Here is an 18,903-nt window from a genome sequence, read left to right as displayed (position 1 = left end):
ACTGCTAAAACCCCAGGGAGATATTTGATGTATTCAGAGTTTTAATTGATTTAAATCCTGTTTGTAATGTAAACTATTTCCTGTGACGTTAGACCTTTGGCACTTGCCCGTCCACCCGAAGTTGGGGCCCACCCGAATTTCCATTCCTAGTTACGCCCTTGAATAGCACTCTGTTTGTCCTCTCAGGAAAGCTAGTCCTGACAGGAGTAGCACACTTTGTCCTCTTAGGAACTTGTCCTGACAGGAGTAGCATTTTGTTTGTCCTCCTCAGGAAAACTTGTCTTGACAGGAACAGTACACTGTCCTCAGTGAAGCTTGTCCTGACAGGAGAAGCACTCTGTTTGTCCTCTCAGGAAAGTTTGTCCTGATAGGAGTAGCACACAGCTTATTTTTGCAGAAATTTCAAACATAAAGTAAACAACCAGGTATTAGGCATTTCACATAATGTCTATTTTCATGAATTTCATGAAATTCTTTAAAGTTTTAAGCATTTTGCTAAATGACAAGGTTTTAGATATTCCATGAAAAGCCTGACAATATGCCTATATATAAAAAAACAAATATAAAGTACTGTTTGAGTATTTTTTGGGGTTGTTTTTAAATTACATTTTAAACATGAAGCAAAAGAAGATAGATGGAAGTAAGAGATATAAGAAAGTGAGGACTAAAGATTCTGAAAGTACAGGTAGATTTATTTATTTATTTATTTTAGGGTCACTGTTTAACAGCTAGCAATTTGATTATTAAAAAAGGAACGGCACCATATTTAATGTGTTCATAAAATGTAAGTGAAATGTTAGAAGTGAGAAAAGTTACTGGAAATTTGAATGGTCACACTATTGCTTTAAACTGTCATATTTTGCCTCCTTATAGACCAGTGAGACTTTGAATTGTCAGCCAGTGTCAGAGGTACAATATACTTGTCCAATGAATTTTGTACAAAAAAAAAACATTTATTTTGTTATGCGCTTATAGACATACATGTATGTGTGTGTGATTTATTTTGTATTATTATTTTAGTATTACAAATAAGCAAAACAATGCTTGTATTTCACAATTGTTTATAAAGGATTCAATAATGTAAATACATTTAGTAATTCCATTACAAAAGGGGGGTGCTAATATATTAACTTACAACTATTGGTACTTAAAATGTTGTTTTTGTTTTGTTTTGTTTGTTTGTTTGTTTTCATAACATTTTAGCAAGGCAATTTAAGTCACACATGGTTGACAATACCTGCATTTTGTTAATTTCAGAGTTCTGTCAGGGTTGCAGTTTGTTGTGATTATCCAAAAAGCTCAAACAGTTTTCAAAGTTGATGAAGGACATTAGAAGGAGAACCAGCAGTCGAGAAACATTACGACTGTCACTACTAATGTCCTATGCCAGGGAGGATAAAAACAAATCAGAAAGTTTCAGACAGAGACTGAATGCAAATGGAATTTAACTTCCAGAAGGAGTTGCCAGAAAGAGCAGGCTCACTAAATCGTGTGAAGGTATATCATATTAGTTGTAAAAGAGAAGGTAACAGGCATGGGTTGAAGTCATTATAGTCCTTTCCATACTGTATAAAACTATTTTTTTTTTTAAATTCCACTTCAGTACAGCGTTGTGACCTGTAGAATGACATTATTGTAAATAACCCTTTCACTGTATAATCCAAGGTAAAACTTAGGAGACACTTTAGTAGTTTCATTGTTTGTGAAATGCATTATTCAGTCTCCTGAGGAGGTAGCATTGTGTATTATTTAATTTTCTAGATATAATAACAATGTGATACATGTTTTCCTTCCCCTCTCCCTTAAACATCTTACAGAAGTAGAAGAACTATCTAAATAATGCCATATTTTACAGGTGAGTCAAAGGACTGTAAATCATACTGTGACAATAATTCCAGATATTTTTCTGCCTCAGAGATTGCAGGTCAGCACATTTCTAATGTTTCCACAGAAATGTCTGATCATGTACACTAAGTGTAGGTTTGCAGGTAGGTCTGAAACTTACAGTGATCAAAATATAATAAATGGGAGAACAACTACAACCTTTTTTTTCTTTTTTTTTTAACTTTGTGCAGCGCTCTGGGGTGCCTAGGTGTGAAGGGTGCTATATAAAAATACAATTTTATTGAAAAAACTTTGTTGGAAGTTTTGTGAACACATCTTGGTACACATCCTCCTGGAACTTTATATTTAAATTACAACATACAAAATAAGTTGTTCTACACAAACTAACAGTGTTTAAACTGGTTATACTGTAAAACATTAATATTTGAAGGATAATGGTTAACATAATAGTTTACAGATAAGTTCAAAAGAGTGTTTTGCAATAAATCACAGTGATATGAACTAGTAAGCAATAAAGGCAAAACAGCAGAATATATATATATATATATATATCTAGTAAAATATTTGTCTTTTTTACTTCGGCACATTGAAATGGTTGAAATGCAGAACACACAAACTAACAATGCATTTCATTTAAACACTAGCTATTGATTTAGTTTCAGCATCGCTTGCTTAGATGGATAAAAAAAAAAAAAATGACAAAACATACTTTAAATTTTCTAATGTTTTATTTTTGTTTTCTTTCCAGGAGAGTCACTGAAGACCTCACATCCACCATCTCAACCACAACTCTATCCAGATTTGAGCAATACAATATAGCCCTAAACTCTATGCACAACACTAAACTTCTCCTTGCCATTCTGTCTGAGGAAGAGAAATTAATTAAAGACTCTGAAACCAACTGACCTTTTAAAATAGATTAGTACACAATTCAGTGCATAATTTTTTTTTTTTTTTTTTTTTTTCAAGAATTCTTGAAATTTGACATTTGGCTAATAAATGCATTTAAAACTCATCTTTGTATTTTTTTCACATCTTGGAAAACATGCAATTTGCCAAATACAAATGCATAAACAATTTATTAGTTAAACATTCCAGATACGTAATTTAAAAAAAAAAAAATTAAAAATTGTGCACTTAAAAATAAAAAAAAATATTCAACATTGAAAAATGTAAAGTAAACTTATAGATATTTGTATATTGCATTGAGAAGTGTACGTTGATCTTGGTTTAATTGGTGTGAATGTTTATATGCAAAATATTAGAAAGTACAATAATAAACTATTGAGGTATTCAGTATTTAGTTATGTCATAAAGGTATATATCAATTTTATAACAAAAATAAGTTGGAAGATTGCATAATTTGTTATAATTGTGGTACATCATCAGAAAGAGGCTGTTAACCTTTAGTGTCTTTTAACTTAAGTACTGTTATTCTTGATATGTATTTTTTGTATGCAACTGTCAGTTGCCCTGGGTAAGGGCGTGTGCTAAGAGAAGAAGAAGAAGAAGAAGAAGAAGAAGAAGAAGAAGAAGAAGAAGAAGAAGAAGAAGAAGAAGAATGCACAGATTTTTTGTTTTTCTTCTAACATCTCTTTAGACAGGTACAACCAATTTCAAGACATAACGATAATAATGCAAATATAATGAAAAGACCAATTTAAAGCAATTCAGTTCATAGACAATAAGAGTTTAGGATGTCTGTGTTAAAAGGTTGAACATACTCTAGCCATTTTAGTCTTAAACTGCAACGTGAGCTCTAGCAAAGACACCACTGAAGCAAATTATTAAGTCAAAGGGAACATTATTATAGATTAATGCAATTACAATAGTCCTTATAAGGATTTAACCAAACAGATCTAAGGGAGAGGAGTCACAAGGTGGACAAGCTGTCCCAGTGAGGGTGGACACACAAAGGTAAGTACAGAGGTTAGGGAACTCAGCACACAAACTTTACAACAATTATGTATGCACACAAATATATACCTTTTTTTTACATTTCATTTTCTGTTTAGTCCATTATTTATAAAGTCTTTAGCTGCTCCCAGCATCTAAACCCTAATACAGTTTTACCCTTGAAACTCTTCTTCTCACCTGTCGCTTCCTAGCATTAGTAATGTAGTCTTGGTCTTTATTTTTTGAGTTATGCAAAGGTCCATAATTATTTGGTGTTAGAGTGTAATTGTGTTCAAAAGCTCTAATTGATGTTGCATGTGCTCTTTTGACAGATTTCCTGTAATGTAACGGCATAAATTTCTGTTTTCGCCCTTTAGGGATATATGAGCCCAGGAGGAGATGTGTGCTTGCTTTAGGCTAGCATATAATGCATTATCTGCATGAAATTGATTCGATTTACTATAGTGGTAAAGCTCTTCAATAATTCTGGAACATTTGCCTGTGATGTAGCTACATTCTACAGAATGTTTGTCAGCTGAAGTGACAGCTGGATCACTACTGGTTGTAATGCAAAGCGTTTGAGGCAGACCTACATGTGGTTTTAGAAGCTTGCACAAATACTGACAAGCACATGTGCAACTAAAACTATTTGCAGGGCAACTGCACTGTCCAGAACATGCATTAACAGCACTTTGTAATCCACTAAAAGGACTACTCACTGTCAGGTGGGCTTCATGTTAAACAAAACTTTCACATTTTAAAATGTTGCTGCCTGTTGACATAACTTATCAACTGCTTCAGAATCCTCTTTTTTACCAATCATTGTATGTAATTGTAGATATTTACATTGCTTTCCAAGGGCTGCTACTGGACAGTTACAGATCTGTTAATGAAGAATTGCAGTATATTTCACATCAAGGTTAGTTTGGCTGTGAATTTCTGTAACCCGGGTAATCTTTTCCTGCCAATTATTAGGAAGCATTTATTTTGCTTTCAGAAGGATTTACTTTTTTGCCTCTTTCATTGTGCGCTCAACCTGATTGTTGGAGCCTGTCGAGATTTCCAAAGTAACTCAAAATGCTGTCACAAAGCAGATGCAAAAGGTCATCGAGTCGCCTGTTGACACTTCACAGTTAATAAGAATCTGGAAAAGAAAATACAAACAATACACATTTACCTAATGCAAATTAACTTCTGAGTTGTCACCTGAAAGTGTTGGCTGAAATAGAACATGATATAAAATGGCAGTTTTGTTCCAGATAATGGGCCACTGCATCTGGAACCCTTTTAGACTGCAGTAATGCCCATTCCTTTGCAAATTCTTCCTGGAAAACATAACCATAACATTCAGCCCAATTAAACTATTTTAAAACATGTTTAACATCATACTACAAATTCAAATGTAAACAACTTACTATTTTAAATAGTAAATAATGCTGCCACCAGGATTTTGAAGAAATAATTTTTCATGTTTTTCATGTTTTGCAAGGTGTAGAAAGCAATTCTGTCCCCAAATGGAAAGTTTATAAAGCTACTGGTTAATTCATCAGATTTAAAGGCATACATTGAAACATCTAATGACAGTTTGCTGGTGAGGTCATATTATTTTAAGATAAGATATAGCATAGTGTCACGGGTGACAAAGGTGTATGTGATTTATTGAATTATATTGTTGTGATTTTTTAGAATGTTTGATTTATTTTTTATTTTTTTCTCACAATGTGTTGTTGGAATGATTTATTTAATTTAACCATGTTATTGATGTATTGATTTGTTTTGCTGGTAGCAGTACGGGACCAGGATGTGAGGAATTTGGGGTGCTGTTGGCAGCAGTACGGGACACTTGGTGTACTGGGAACGAGACTAAAGAGAAATTGGGACGTGAGGAGCTGAAGACGACTAGCTGAGTGGCTTTGACTGGAGAGAAGTAAAAAGTACGAGCACTTTGAGAAGGAGAGCTGCCCAAGATGCTGGACTGGGAGTTGTGGGTCGTTATCCACCAGCTAAGTGTTTTGTTGTGGTGCATTATGCTTAAACTGCAGTAGAGTCACACACCTTCTCACTGAGCTATTGTTACTTTTTATTATAACTTATCAGCGAAGTCTTTTCCCTGTTTCCTGTCTTACATTACAGCCAGAATTAAATTGATGCCGGGCTGTATTTTACTGCTACAAATGCTGTTAGATTATACTTGGTTGCTACACTAGACAATGCGGCGAAATTTTATCTGCTGCTAAAATTATATAATGCTGATAGACTGTATCTGTTGCTAAACTACATAATGCTGCTAGGCTATATCTGCTACTAGATTATGCTCAGTATTTATATATAGATCTAGTTATATATGTGAATTGATATATGGTTAGATATGTGTTTATGATTAATTTTAATTAGCAATTCTATTAATAGTGATCTCTCTGGTTTGACTATACTATTTTAATTTGTTGTAAACATTTAGCAGATGAATTGAAATGTATTGAAATGCACTGATCCTTTGCTTTATTTTTATCAGGAAACATGTGTCGTGTGCAATATCCTATTTTAGATTGAGAGTGGAGGCCCTGCTCTGTTGCAGATTGAAATGTTTCTTTCTCCACTCAATTGACTCTGGGGAAGGCTCATTGTTATTAGTCTGTTGGCTTAGACTCAGTGGTGGAGTGGCGCCCCCTGTTGGGGAAATGGATAATTGAGCAGTTTTGAAATTTGGGGTGGCAGGAGATTGGAACCATGTCCCCTACCGACAATCCAGCCAGGGCAAGTGCAATACTGAATAAGGACTGGTTATGCACATTATTTTACTGTGCTACTTTGACTTTTCTTGTTAGTGACGAGGTGTGCTATACTAATGCCAGATTTTGAATATAACCTGTTTTTAATAAAGAATTGCATATTACTTATCGCCTGTGTTCCTTGCTGTGGGATGTTGGCTAGTTGCTGTCCTCCTTAGTTGATGATTCGAACCTGTGCCAATCCTTGTTTTACAGTTCACTTTCTTTTGTTGTTAATTAAAAAAAGAACACAGATTGCAATTACAGTACCTACAATCTGGTATGCTGCCACACTTACAGTAAGGTAACTAGACTGCAGCTTCTTAAGCCACCTTTGAATAGCCTGCAAACGCATACAGTAATCAAATCAAAGTGTCTATATAGTTCATACCAAATGTATCTCAAAGCGCTTTGCAAATTTGCATAATTTTTTATTAATTTTTAAAAATACATATAGAAGTATAATATGTAAGTATTCAATAACAATTAATTTCTAATACAGGTTCAAAAGGATGGGTTCCTAAATCCAGATCCAACAATGCATAGCTATTTAGATGATTTAGAGAACCAACTTACTATGCATAACTTCAGTTTTATCTGGATTCAATTGAAAGGTCAATTCAGTATAACATTTTCAATGTTAGTTTGTTGGTCTGCAACCACTCATTCTTAAATCTTGGCAATAAAAGGAAGGTTTAAAATAGACCTATTATTATGTAGGTTTGTTGGATCCAAATTATGTTTTAATCAATGGTTTTATAACCGCTACCTTGAGATGAAGAAACCGCAGGATGAAAAATACTTTTAAACGTCACATGAAATTTAGTTCATGGCTTTTTAAGGACATCCCACTTTCAGTTTTAGGGAATTTCAATTTCAATTTTCCAAAGTTGGTAAAGGATTTACTAATGAGCAAGGACATTACATATGTTCAATAAAGTTACACAAATGTCTGTAAATTCACTGGTAGCTATAATTACTCAAAGGATAAAATTGGATACATTTAATCAAAACTGTTAGTCTTACTCATTAGTATGTCATTTACCAAGTTTTAAAAACCAGGCCATTAATGTATAACCTATATTGTTACAGTCATACAAGTTAGGGGAAAAAAAAAACAGTTGCAGTTGCCTAGACCAAAACAAAACTTTGACCTACCTGCTAAACGCAAAAAAAAAAAAAAAAATGTATTTATAAGTAATAAAGTAGCCTCTGACAAAAACTAAATAAATAAATAAATAAATAAATAAGTGATTGGGTAGATGTTTGTAATTTTCTTTTTGCTGGTTGGTTACATTTTTTATTTTGTCTAGGCCTTAGTCTAACAGCAATACCAATACCTGTAGCAAAGCAGAATCCTGGTGTTGGGGAGCACGTCCTGCAAGCCCTGTATTAATGTGAAATACTTGTACACCATAATTCCCCTAAATAAATACATACTTTAATTTCTGAACTGACTGCCAGGAAATTTCACAGGATTATTCTGTTGCTACCATTATACTCTCACCATCTTACTGACTGAAATCAAAGCAAAGAGTAGTTAGAGTAAAATAAATTAAAAGCTTGTTGAGATAACACCGTGTAACAACATTTTTTTTTTTTTTTTGTTCCTGGGTAGTAAGTGTTATTTCCTAATTGCTTATGCCTCAACAGTATAGAAAATGACTATTATTCCCCACAAACTTTGCTTTTGTGACCAGGACAGAGATATTTCAAAATATCACTATTTCCAATGGGAAAACGGGCAAATGTGTGTCTTTTCATTCACATAAAGTCAGAAAAAAACAACATATGAATCCAAATTAACATGTATTTATACTAAAGTAATACAAAAATGACTACAAAAGATTTAGAAGTGAGTAGTTTTTCGAGATTTACGATTATACTGTATATATATATATATATACTGTATCAACCCAGTGCGATCTCCCCAGCGTATCAGCATGACAACCATCTGGTTTGAGCTAAGTAGGGTACATCTCTAGGGTCTTCAAGTGGGCACCTTCCATCCTCGGTGTTTCGTTGACTAACCCACACCACCTCAAGAGGGCTCAACAGTGATTCTGGGGTCCCACCATCACCCCCCTCCATCCCCCACTCAGCTCAGCCCAGCTTACTTACCTGTACATCAGCATTGCTTTCTTTCTATTGTGCTCAAGATGCCCATCCAGAATCTTTCCGTCTCAACCACAGCCAGTTGCTGCTCCTTTCTGCTGCTTCAGATAAATTCTTCATTGTGCGACGCAACTCTTGGCCACTGAACCCAACGTTTGAGAAACCGGGTTGTAGTGTGCCACAAATCCTCAACAACCCACCTCCACTAGGTAAATGGGCTCTCCATCCTCGCTGTTCCGCTTCAGCAGCTAGTTGAGCATACCAAAGTTTCTTCCTCTCATACGTCTCATCAGCAGCATCTTCCCATGACACTTAACTCTACCAGATGAACAACGCGTGCTGATCCAGACCACAAGACAATGTCTGGTCAAAGGTTAGTAGTGGCAATCTCGGGTGGAAAAGTAGGCTGTTGGCCAACATCTGCCAGCATCTTCCAGTCTGTAGCAGCTTCCAGTTGTCCTGGGCGAGGACTGCTTTTAACACCTTTTCTTGGTGGTTGCTCTCCTGGACAGAGGAATATTGTATTTTGTGTGCAATGCTTTGACGGAACTGGTGGCAACTTATTGGTCAGGTTACGTTTGTCTTCCAATGCCATAGCAAAACATCGCAGCACCTGGTCATGGCACCAAGTAAACCCTTTGCCTAAGACCCACCTTACATCCTTTCAAAATGTGCCATAGTGTTGCAGGTGATGAACACAAAGGACATAAGGGATCCTCACCCACCCAGAGGTTTAGGTTCTGTGGTGATGGGACAACATCATATGTTGATCTGATGAGGAAACTGATCCTGCTCTGTTCCACTGTCCACAGGTCTTGCCAGCCGATCTTGCGTTGTTCCACACTCTCCCATCTCATCCATTCTCCCTGCTTGGCCTGGGAAATGACCTTTACACACCTGATCCTTTCCTCCTGCTTTTGCACCTCATTGAATACCTCTGTTGAGCTGAGGTTGCCTTGTCCATGTAGGAGGAGCTGAACTGAGACCAAAACCTTCTTTTCCACGCTGAACTTGCCCCATATTATCTCCGATTCAAAGGGCAGCCTTAGCATTTTCTACAGCTTTCTTTGCCGTCCATCTTCTTCCCATTATCAACACAGGTTCTGCCTCCCTTATGCATTTGTTGCGTGAATTCTCGCATACGAACTGTGTCCTTTAGATCCCTGTCATACCATCTCCATAGACTTTTCACTGGCTTCTCAGACACTGTTTGTATTGCATCCCCGTTAATGTAGAACCTTTTAACTACTACTTTACCTTTAATTATATAGATGCTCCTTGATTTAGTGGGCTTGAATTGGATTTTTTTTGCCAAAGGTGGTGTCCTCATTCCATATTAACCAACCAGTGGTTTTGAAAACTTTCAGACCTCCCCTAGAGGACCATAGACAGCATACGCTATGCCCAGTTCAGGCTCTGCACTGTTATCTAGATAGGACGGCGTCCTGGAGACAGTCCAACCAGCTCTTTGTCTGCTATGGGTCCCGCTCTAGAGGTCAGGCCCTATCGAAGCAATGTCTAGCGCACCTGGTGGCAGATGCGATACAATTGGGGTATGAACAGACGGACTTCCCCCTTACCGGGGGACATTACGGCCCATTCTACCAGGGGCCAGGCAACTTCGTAGTCTTTCCTTCATGGCTTCTCCTTAGATGAGTTATGCAATGCAGCTACATGGACAGATAGTCAGACATTTGCACGATTTTACCGCCTTGATGTTGCAAACCGATCAAGACCCTCTCTTGGCTCTAGGGTGTTGCAGGCGGCATGCCCTTAAGCATCATGTGGGCTCTGAGGCTATCACCGTGGGGTTGTACTGTCGGTAATCTGGAGCCACGACAACTTTGGTACAGCTTCTCATTCCATAATGGTTGTCATTCAATTGCAAGGGAACGTTATTACCATTACCCTGGTTCCCTGAAAGAGAATGACTACCATTACCCTTCAAGGTCGTGTCCCCAGCTGACCTCCGTTTTCGAAAGAAAATGGCAGTGTGCTACTGTGAGGATGTCCCTCTTCAGCAGGAGGTGGGAGAGACTTTCCCCTCATAGCAGAGCCCTGATAGGGCAACGTTTTTATATATGCTCAGTGATTGGCAGTCAGAGAGGGCTCTTCCCATTCGGTAATTGTTGTCATTCTCTTTCAGGGAACCAGGGCTTTGGTAATAACGTAACGTTTTTCTTTTTGGTTCACAGAAATTGTCTGGGATCTGAGATTGTCGGGTCATCTCAGAAATGGTGACTCCTCTTCGTTTGTCGGGTCATCTCAGAGACGGTGACCCCATCTTGTTTTTCGGGTTTCCTCAATGAGGAATGATCCCTTCTTATATGCGTAAGGCCTTTGAAGGACGGAGTCTTTCTTTATATGTTATTCATTACTAACTTTATGTCCTCAAACATCTCAGCAGGTGCCTTCCATTTCTGTTGCCCCTGTCATTGAATTTGAAGTTATGCTTCCTTTTAATGCGATTAATATGGGCTAAAATGAACTTTTCAGGTATTCTGGTCTTTAAGAATGGTCAGCAAGTCCCAGATTTTCCACTTGTGCCATCGTCCAATATAAATATAACTGTTCCACACATACAGACACATCAGAAACCCCCATTATTCTAATTAAACCATCCTTGTTAGAAAGGGATTGTGTATTATTTCATTTTACAAAATGAGTTGCCACATTTCTTTTTACCTCCATCCCTTTGATTAGTCTTCAGTTTTTGTAGAGTGACAGATATGACCTTCTGTGAAAAATCCCCACTGTTATTGTAACTTTATTGCTCACTGCAATTTCCAAATCTGAAATGACTTCATTTGTGGTTAATGTGGTGTATTGCATCATAAATTATCCTCTTTATTCCCTGGAACATTCATTTTGCAAAGGCTGGTGCTTATCTCGCCACTTTGGGAAATGTGTGAGTGTAAGCCAACTACCCCCTCCACCCTGTACAGAAAACAGCCGCAAGTGGAGAGAATTCAACAGAAAAGAGATAACCAAGACAATCAGCTTGCTTGACTACGACCTCTGCTGCGTATTTTTCTCTAGAGACAAGACTATGTATCTGGGTTTCCCTGAAAAAACAGAGAAAAGCACGAGGGACAGCCATGGGGGAAGCCAGGACAACCCTGGTCCGATGGTACCATCAGTCTGCACTCGCTCACCTCGTAGTTCTTTTCCAGCAGAAACTCAGCCAAATATGGGCCATCTGGAAAAGATAAAAGAGAGAGAGAGTGCATTATCCAGATGCACCAATAAGATAGCAGGGTTATGGTATTAGAGTTATCACAAACTGAGGACTCCAAAAAGGCCATTAGGGGTGGAAGTTTAAACATTTACTACTACTAAACGTTAAGCCATTTACTAAGGGCTGTTTGGTGTATGAGCTACTTTGCTTAGCAGAACTTCTTAGTAGCACCGATAACTCTACTAAGCTCTACTGAACCACATTCAAAGATATCAGTCACTAAATTAATTCACTTCTTCAGTTACTCATTTGCTTTGTTGTACAGTAACTTCATCATTTTATTCTAGTAAACTCTGTGTTGCTTTCTAAATGAGTATCATTGTTGTAGCAATGAAGAATCTATTCACTGAACTTCTCACTGTTGGCTTTGCTTTGTTGTGTTGAGTTGGTCCCTAGATTGTGCTGCTTGGGAATCTCATATGACTAATAAGCAGAAACAGTACAGTTTATTATACTGCAGATGGATATTCCCCTTCTTTATTGGTGGATTGAAGTGAATTGAAGGAAAATGAACTATATTTCATCCTTCTGTGGTGTTTTTTTTTTTTTTTTAATCTACACTGAGCTTTCAATAACATATAGAAGGCAAAAGGAAAACTGCCGGCTACAGTATGTACAGGGCAGCACAGGTTATTATTTGGGATTGTTAATATTTACTTAAAGTTCGCAGCTTATAAAACAAACTCAGCACCAAATCATTCACTTTTAACAAGGAAATACCTGTATCATTTTACATGGAATTTTTCTGAATAAAAAATACTTTTATGTTTGCATATTTTTTTCCATGAGTGCTACAGTATACTGGTCAGTTTTGACCCCAATACAAAGTATGACAGTGTGTGGACAAGCCCTTGGTCCATAAAGGGTGGAGGTGACTGGTGTATGAAACATTATGCTTCTGATGCTGCATATAATGGTTCCTATTTAACAATTTAGCAAGGCAATAACTATTAATGTTATTCAGCTGACAATCTGTGGTTTACTTAATAGTCTAGTAACTCATCTAACAAGTGTATGACATTCTTTTTGGAGGAATAATGATGAAATGTTTCACAAACAAGATTTTGTCTTTCAGCACATGTGGGATTCGCAGCTGCCAGTAGAAACCAGACAAGAAAAAAAAAAAAGCATATGCTTAATTTAAACCATAACAAGCCATTTCTTCATTGCCACCACAAACGGAAATGTTGGAGTTAGCCATAGCCCATAAATCAGCAGGCATGAATGAAGCTCTCTAGAAAAAAGAAAAAAAGACGTTCACTTTAAAACAATGTACACTTATAAGGGGACTCTGGAAAGTATGTTATTTTTAAACCAGGCTAGGATAATTTGTACTTGTTTTTCAAACAATTCCTTAAAAATGTGAAAAATAAATGATTGCATAACTTGTTTAGAAAAAAGGATATATAAAAAAATAGGGATGTAGGAGCCCCTTGGCAAAAAAAAAAGCACAACTCGAAAAGAAAGTTGATGCGAAACAGACCTAACCAAGATTGAACCCTGTCAATAAGGTCTTGTTCTTCTCACCCAGGCCACTTTTCAAAGTTTCCAACCACACTGGAACATTCTGAACCAGCAATGGCATTTACTTCCTCTGCACTTCCTTTCCAAGTCTATCAAGTGATAGGGCACTGCTTTCCAGCCAGTGGGAATATGCACTACTGGTTCCTGGCAATATCTTAACTGAGCTGATTCCCTTCTCCGATGGCTCACACAATACATTTTGATATGCTGCTGTGTTAGTATCTTTTTTTCTTGAAACATCTTACCAGTGGACGTGTGACAGGGCTTTAACTTGTGCCCAAAGTCACCACAGTGATTACTGCAGCTAAAAACCAGGCCATGTGTTAAGATAGCTAGGGGCTGCTGCAAGGGATTGCAGTTTCTGTATGTGCTGCCATTCTCTTTAAGAGTTTTGGGTGGCCTGTAATATCACGTTTCCTGGTCGCTTCTTGAAAACAGAGCCAAACCTGTTAAAAGCATTAAACTCTCCACCCTGATTGTATCTGGAATCCTGGATTTTTGCAATATTTCTAACAAGGCAAAGGCTACAAAGGGACTCGGTGGTGCTGTGGTCTTTGACCTCCTGAGCCACACGTTGGATACAAGGTCAGGGTCAGGAGTTTGGTGTTCTCAGATAGTCCCCGTTGGGTCATTGCTTATATCACAAAACCAACTTAGTCTAATTGGCTACACTCAAATAATTCAGTCCAAAATGACAATTGGTGGTTTATCACTAGAAAGTTCACTGTATCCCTGTGGCAAAGTGCCTGCCCCTGTGTATTTTCTGTTATATGTTATGTGCTAATGTTGGTGTATAGTATAGTAAACAGGTCTATGTAACACAAGTGTTTAAAATGTATATTTGTATTTTGTCACGGGGATTGCACAGCACTTCACGTGCAAGTAAAACGTAATAATATGTAAGCATGGGGAATAGCACTTTATTAATTCACGTGCAGTTGTACTGCAACTCCAACTGAATGATTGATTCACAATCAAGTCTCAATACAGCTGCATAAAAGCTACGTGTTTTCACCCACTCTGGGTTGTGTGTTCGGTGAGTGGAGAACAGGATTGAAGACGGAGGTAATTGTAATAATATTAAGTAAAATATTTGCTCACCGTGTTTTGTTTAGTGTTAGTCCGTTTTGTTTGTCTCTTTGTTTTGGCTGCCAGTGCCGTATCCTGTTTTTGTCCTGTTTTATTTTGTAATAATAAACCGCACAGCAGCGCATCCATTTATCATTTCCTCTCACAGTACTGTGTTTTTCTTCTGGTCTGACGTCCCCACTACAGACGTCTTTGTCACAATCCCTCAGCAAAAAAAAAAAAAACATGTCATTTTGAAACCAGTTATAAAAACCAACATCACAGAAAAGTGCATATAGAAGTGTCCTTTACCCAAAGCTTAATCACCAGTAGAACCAAATAAATAAACAGAAAGGCCCCAGCATTTCCTTGTCATATCTCTGATTTCCAGCAGGACCACTACTAAAGAAAAATGGTGACCCTTTAACATTAGCATTTAAAAGCAAGTAAACTGTAGCAGTTTTCTTCAACATAAATACAGTTAAGGCCTAAAATAAAATATTTCCAGGATCCAGTTTCTTGATCAACCTTCCAAAATCTCCCCGACCCAAAACATTTTCTTTATTTTCAAATCTTAACGGATGAAAAAATTAAAAAAGTTCCACAACGACATAACTGCAGGAAAACAGAGCAGATTGAAAAGCCTGTGAGACTTATGTGCCAGTGAAGAAAATGCTGCCAAAAACCACAGCATCAAAGATCACTATGGTAAGGGTGTTATATTTACAGACATAAAATGGTTTTAAATTAATACTTAATATTCTGCATGGTTTAAAAATGTGTCTGTAGTGTTAAATGCCTTTTTTCAAGCAGCATTTAATATTATTACATTTTCTCACATCACTAGCAAAGCTTTTACAAAATTAATAATACCAGTAAATCATTTTTGCATGTATTTGTTTTTATTATTTTCCCTTGTATCATAACATGTTATAACTATGTTTAACAATCTGGAGAAATTTGTGTGGGGAATCCTATCTATGTAGCATTCTGTACATTGAACACTATGTAACCCTACCACAGTTACTAATACTATATATTAATTTAAGTAACTTTGATTAGATATTCTTTACATTTAGCATATCCTATTAAACTTGTTTTGTTTGTTTTTCATGCAGGAAGAACAAAGAAAGAACACATCTCTCTTCACTCTCCAAAATGCCGGAATGACCATTTAATGTGCAGAGCGTTGCAAACCCAGAGTACTATACACTAAGTATCGTCGCACAGGACACCTGGAGACAGCAGCAGGAGCGGTCCTTTTTGAGGCGGGCACAGTCCACCTGCGGAGCTCCTGTCTTATCTGAGGTGGGCGGAGTACACCTGCGGAGCTCCTGTCCTTTCTGAGATGGGCGGAGTACACCGACGGAGCTCCTGTCCTTTCTGAGATGGGCGGAGTACACCTGCGGAGCTCCTGTCCTTTCTGAGATGGGCGGAGTACACCTGCGGCGCTCCTGTCCTTTCTGAGATGGGCGGAGTGCACCTGCGGAGCTCCTGTCCTTTCTGAGGTGGGCGGAGTGCACCTGCGGAGCTCCTGTCCTTTCTGAGGTGGGCGGAGTGCACCTGCGGAGCTCCTGTCCTTTCTGAGGTGGGCGGAGTGCACCTGCGGAGCTCCTGTCCTTTCTGAGGTGGGCGGAGTGCACCTGCGGAGCTCCTGTCCTTTCTCAGATGGGCGGAGTGCATCTGCGGAGCTCCTGTCCTTTCTGAGGTGGGCGGAGTGCACCTGCGGAGCTCCTGTCCTTTCTGAGGTGGGCGGAGTGCACCTGCGGAGCTCCTGTCCTTTCTGAGGTGGGCGGAGTGCACCTGCGGAGCTCCTGTCCTTTCTGAGGTGGGCGGAGTGCACCTGCGGAGCTCCTGTCCTTTCTCAGATGGGCGGAGTACACCTTACGGAGCTCCTATCCTTTCTGAGGTGGTCGGAGTACACCTGCGGAGCTCCTGTCTTATCTGAGGTGGGTGGAGTACACCTGCAGAGCTCCTGTCCTTTCTGAGATGGGCGGAGTACACCTGCAGAGCTCCTGTCCTTTCTGAGATGGGCGGAGTACACCTGCGGAGCTCCTGTCCTTTCTGAGGCGGGCGGAGTACACCTGCAGAGCTCCTGTCCTTTCTGAGATGGGCGGAGTGCACCTGCGGAGCTCCTGTCCTTTCTGAGGTGGGCGGAGTGCACCTGCGGAGCTCCTGTCCTTTCTGAGGTGGGCGGAGTGCACCTGCGGAGCTCCTGTCCTTTCTGAGGTGGGCGGAGTGCACCTGCGGAGCTCCTGTCCTTTCTCAGATGGGCGGAGTGCACCTGCGGAGCTCCTGTCCTTTCTCAGATGGGCGGAGCACACCTGACGGAGCTCCTGTCCTTTCTGAGGTGGTCGGAGTACACCTGCAGAGCTCCTGTCTTATCTGAGGTGGGTGGAGTACACCTGCAGAGCTCCTGTCCTTTCTGAGATGGGCGGAGTACACCTGCAGAGCTCCTGTCCTTTCTGAGATGGGCGGAGTACACCTGCGGAGCTCCTGTCCTTTCTGAGGCAGGCGGAGTACACCTGCAGAGCTCCTGTCCTTTCTGAGATGGGCGGAGTACACCTGCGGAGCTCCTGTCTTATCTGAGGTGGGCGGAGTACACCTGCAGAGCTCCTGTTGTACTTTCTGGCCACATTCATTACGGAAAGTGGAAACGTGTCTGTCTCTCAACTGCAGAGACCCAGTAGAAATTGCTTACTAGTAGGGGTGGGCAATATGGCCCCAAAAAAATATTTTGGATGTTACAGGTGGTATATGATGTATTACAATTTGTTATCAAACTTTTTTTTATTCATTTTTTGTACTTGCATACTATTTGTAACATAGATACTAGATATATAGATATATTTGTTCAATCTAGGTAAGTTTAACTGTTGAGCTTTCCACCAGATCAATGTATCTGATTCAGCCAAGGGTGTAAGTGCGTAATGATTTACTTCTAGACATACTCTGTCTTTTCAGAAACTACAGAGGCAGTAGTAGCTCCTGGTGTGCTTCATTTATTTAGCTGGTTCCCCTTTATTTGCTGCTAATTCTTCTTCAGTTGATTCAGTTCCAGTGTGATTGGTTGTGCCAGCGAAGCCCTACCCCTGCTCTAGCAGAGATTCCAACTCTGACTGCTCTTGCTCTGATTGATGCAGCCTTGTCCTCACTGATGTACTCCATGTTGAATCTTGGGTCAATAAAAGATTAAATATCAAGTAGATCTTGAGTGTCTGAGTCAGAATATTTTTCATTTAAGTAATTCAAAATTCTTTTGTTGATTGACTTTGTGAGCTCAGTCTCATCTTCCTCAGCAGCATAAATATTATTAAGCATATGCAAAATAGTTTTCAGGTAGGACACACTGACATAGTCTTCACTAGACAGCATCTGTATGGGCTCAAAGCCTTGTTCAATGAATCAAGCACATCAATGTCCTGCCATGTAGGTACTAAGTGCCTTTTTTTTCTATTGGAAGCAAGGACTTGTGTGATAGATTTTTCCTGTTCCAGCACCCTTTGTTTGTGGTACTTGCAAAAAATATATATAGTGGTTAACTCTTCGATTAGTCGCCTACAACAGTCATTGTAAAATGTTGGCAAAGCTGTTTGTGAAAAATACTTTCGACTAAGAAGTTCATTTTCAACAACTTAATAAAGCCTTCTTTTTCTACAGTGTAGATAGGAACCATATCTTTTGAGTTGTGATACGTTACTGCGTCAGTGATTTGTTTCCATCGTTTACTGCTTTGTTCATATGCTCCTGTCATTTCTGACAGAAGGACCATAGAGTGTGATAGTTACTGCTGTCCTTTCATAGTGGACTCCTCGAGCAGTGCACCTGCGAAGCTCCTGTCCTTCCTAGATGGTGGGCGGCTTGCTCCTCCTGAGACTCCGCGAGCTCGACTCACGTGGACAAGAAGGGTTGCAGGACCGGAAAGAGTCTTCTCAGATGGGCGGAGTGCACCTGCGGAGCTCCTGTCCTTTCTCAGATGGGCGGAGTGCACCTGCGGAGCTCCTGTCCTTTCTGAGGTGGTCGGAGTACACCTGCAGAGCTCCTGTCCTTTCTGAGGTGGGCGGAGTACACCTGCAGAGCTCCTGTCCTTTCTGAGATGGGCGGAGTACACCTGCAGAGCTCCTGTCCTTTCTGAGATGGGCGGAGTACACCTGCGGAGCTCCTGTCCTTTCTGAGGCAGGCGGAGTACACCTGCAGAGCTCCTGTCCTTTCTGAGATGGGCGGAGTACACCTGCGGAGCTCCTGTCTTATCTGAGGTGGGCGGAGTACACCTGCAGAGCTCCTGTTGTACTTTCTGGCCACATTCATTACGGAAAGTGGAAACGTGTCTGTCTCTCAACTGCAGAGACCCAGTAGAAATTGCTTACTAGTAGGGGTGGGCAATATGGCCCCAAAAAAATATTTTGGATGTTACAGGTGGTATATGATGTATTACAATTTGTTATCAAA

General features: G+C 39.4%; 1 long non-coding RNA gene across 1 annotated transcript; it reads right to left on the bottom strand.

The window, feature by feature from the left end:
- Window positions 1-3,372: 3,372 nt before the first annotated feature.
- LOC121313842 lies at window positions 3,373-12,148 on the bottom strand. Its single transcript, XR_005950050.1, has 3 exons — window positions 11,780-12,148; window positions 6,636-6,702; window positions 3,373-4,885 (listed from the first exon to the last, which is right to left on the bottom strand). It is a non-coding gene; the product is annotated as an uncharacterized LOC121313842 (long non-coding RNA).
- Window positions 12,149-18,903: the final 6,755 nt, after the last annotated feature.

Source organism: Polyodon spathula, chromosome 4, assembly GCF_017654505.1.
Source record: "Polyodon spathula isolate WHYD16114869_AA chromosome 4, ASM1765450v1, whole genome shotgun sequence".
NCBI lineage: Eukaryota > Metazoa > Chordata > Actinopteri > Acipenseriformes > Polyodontidae > Polyodon > Polyodon spathula.
The sequence above is the reverse complement of the archived record's forward strand: the minus strand, read 5'-3'. Positions and strand labels throughout refer to the sequence as shown.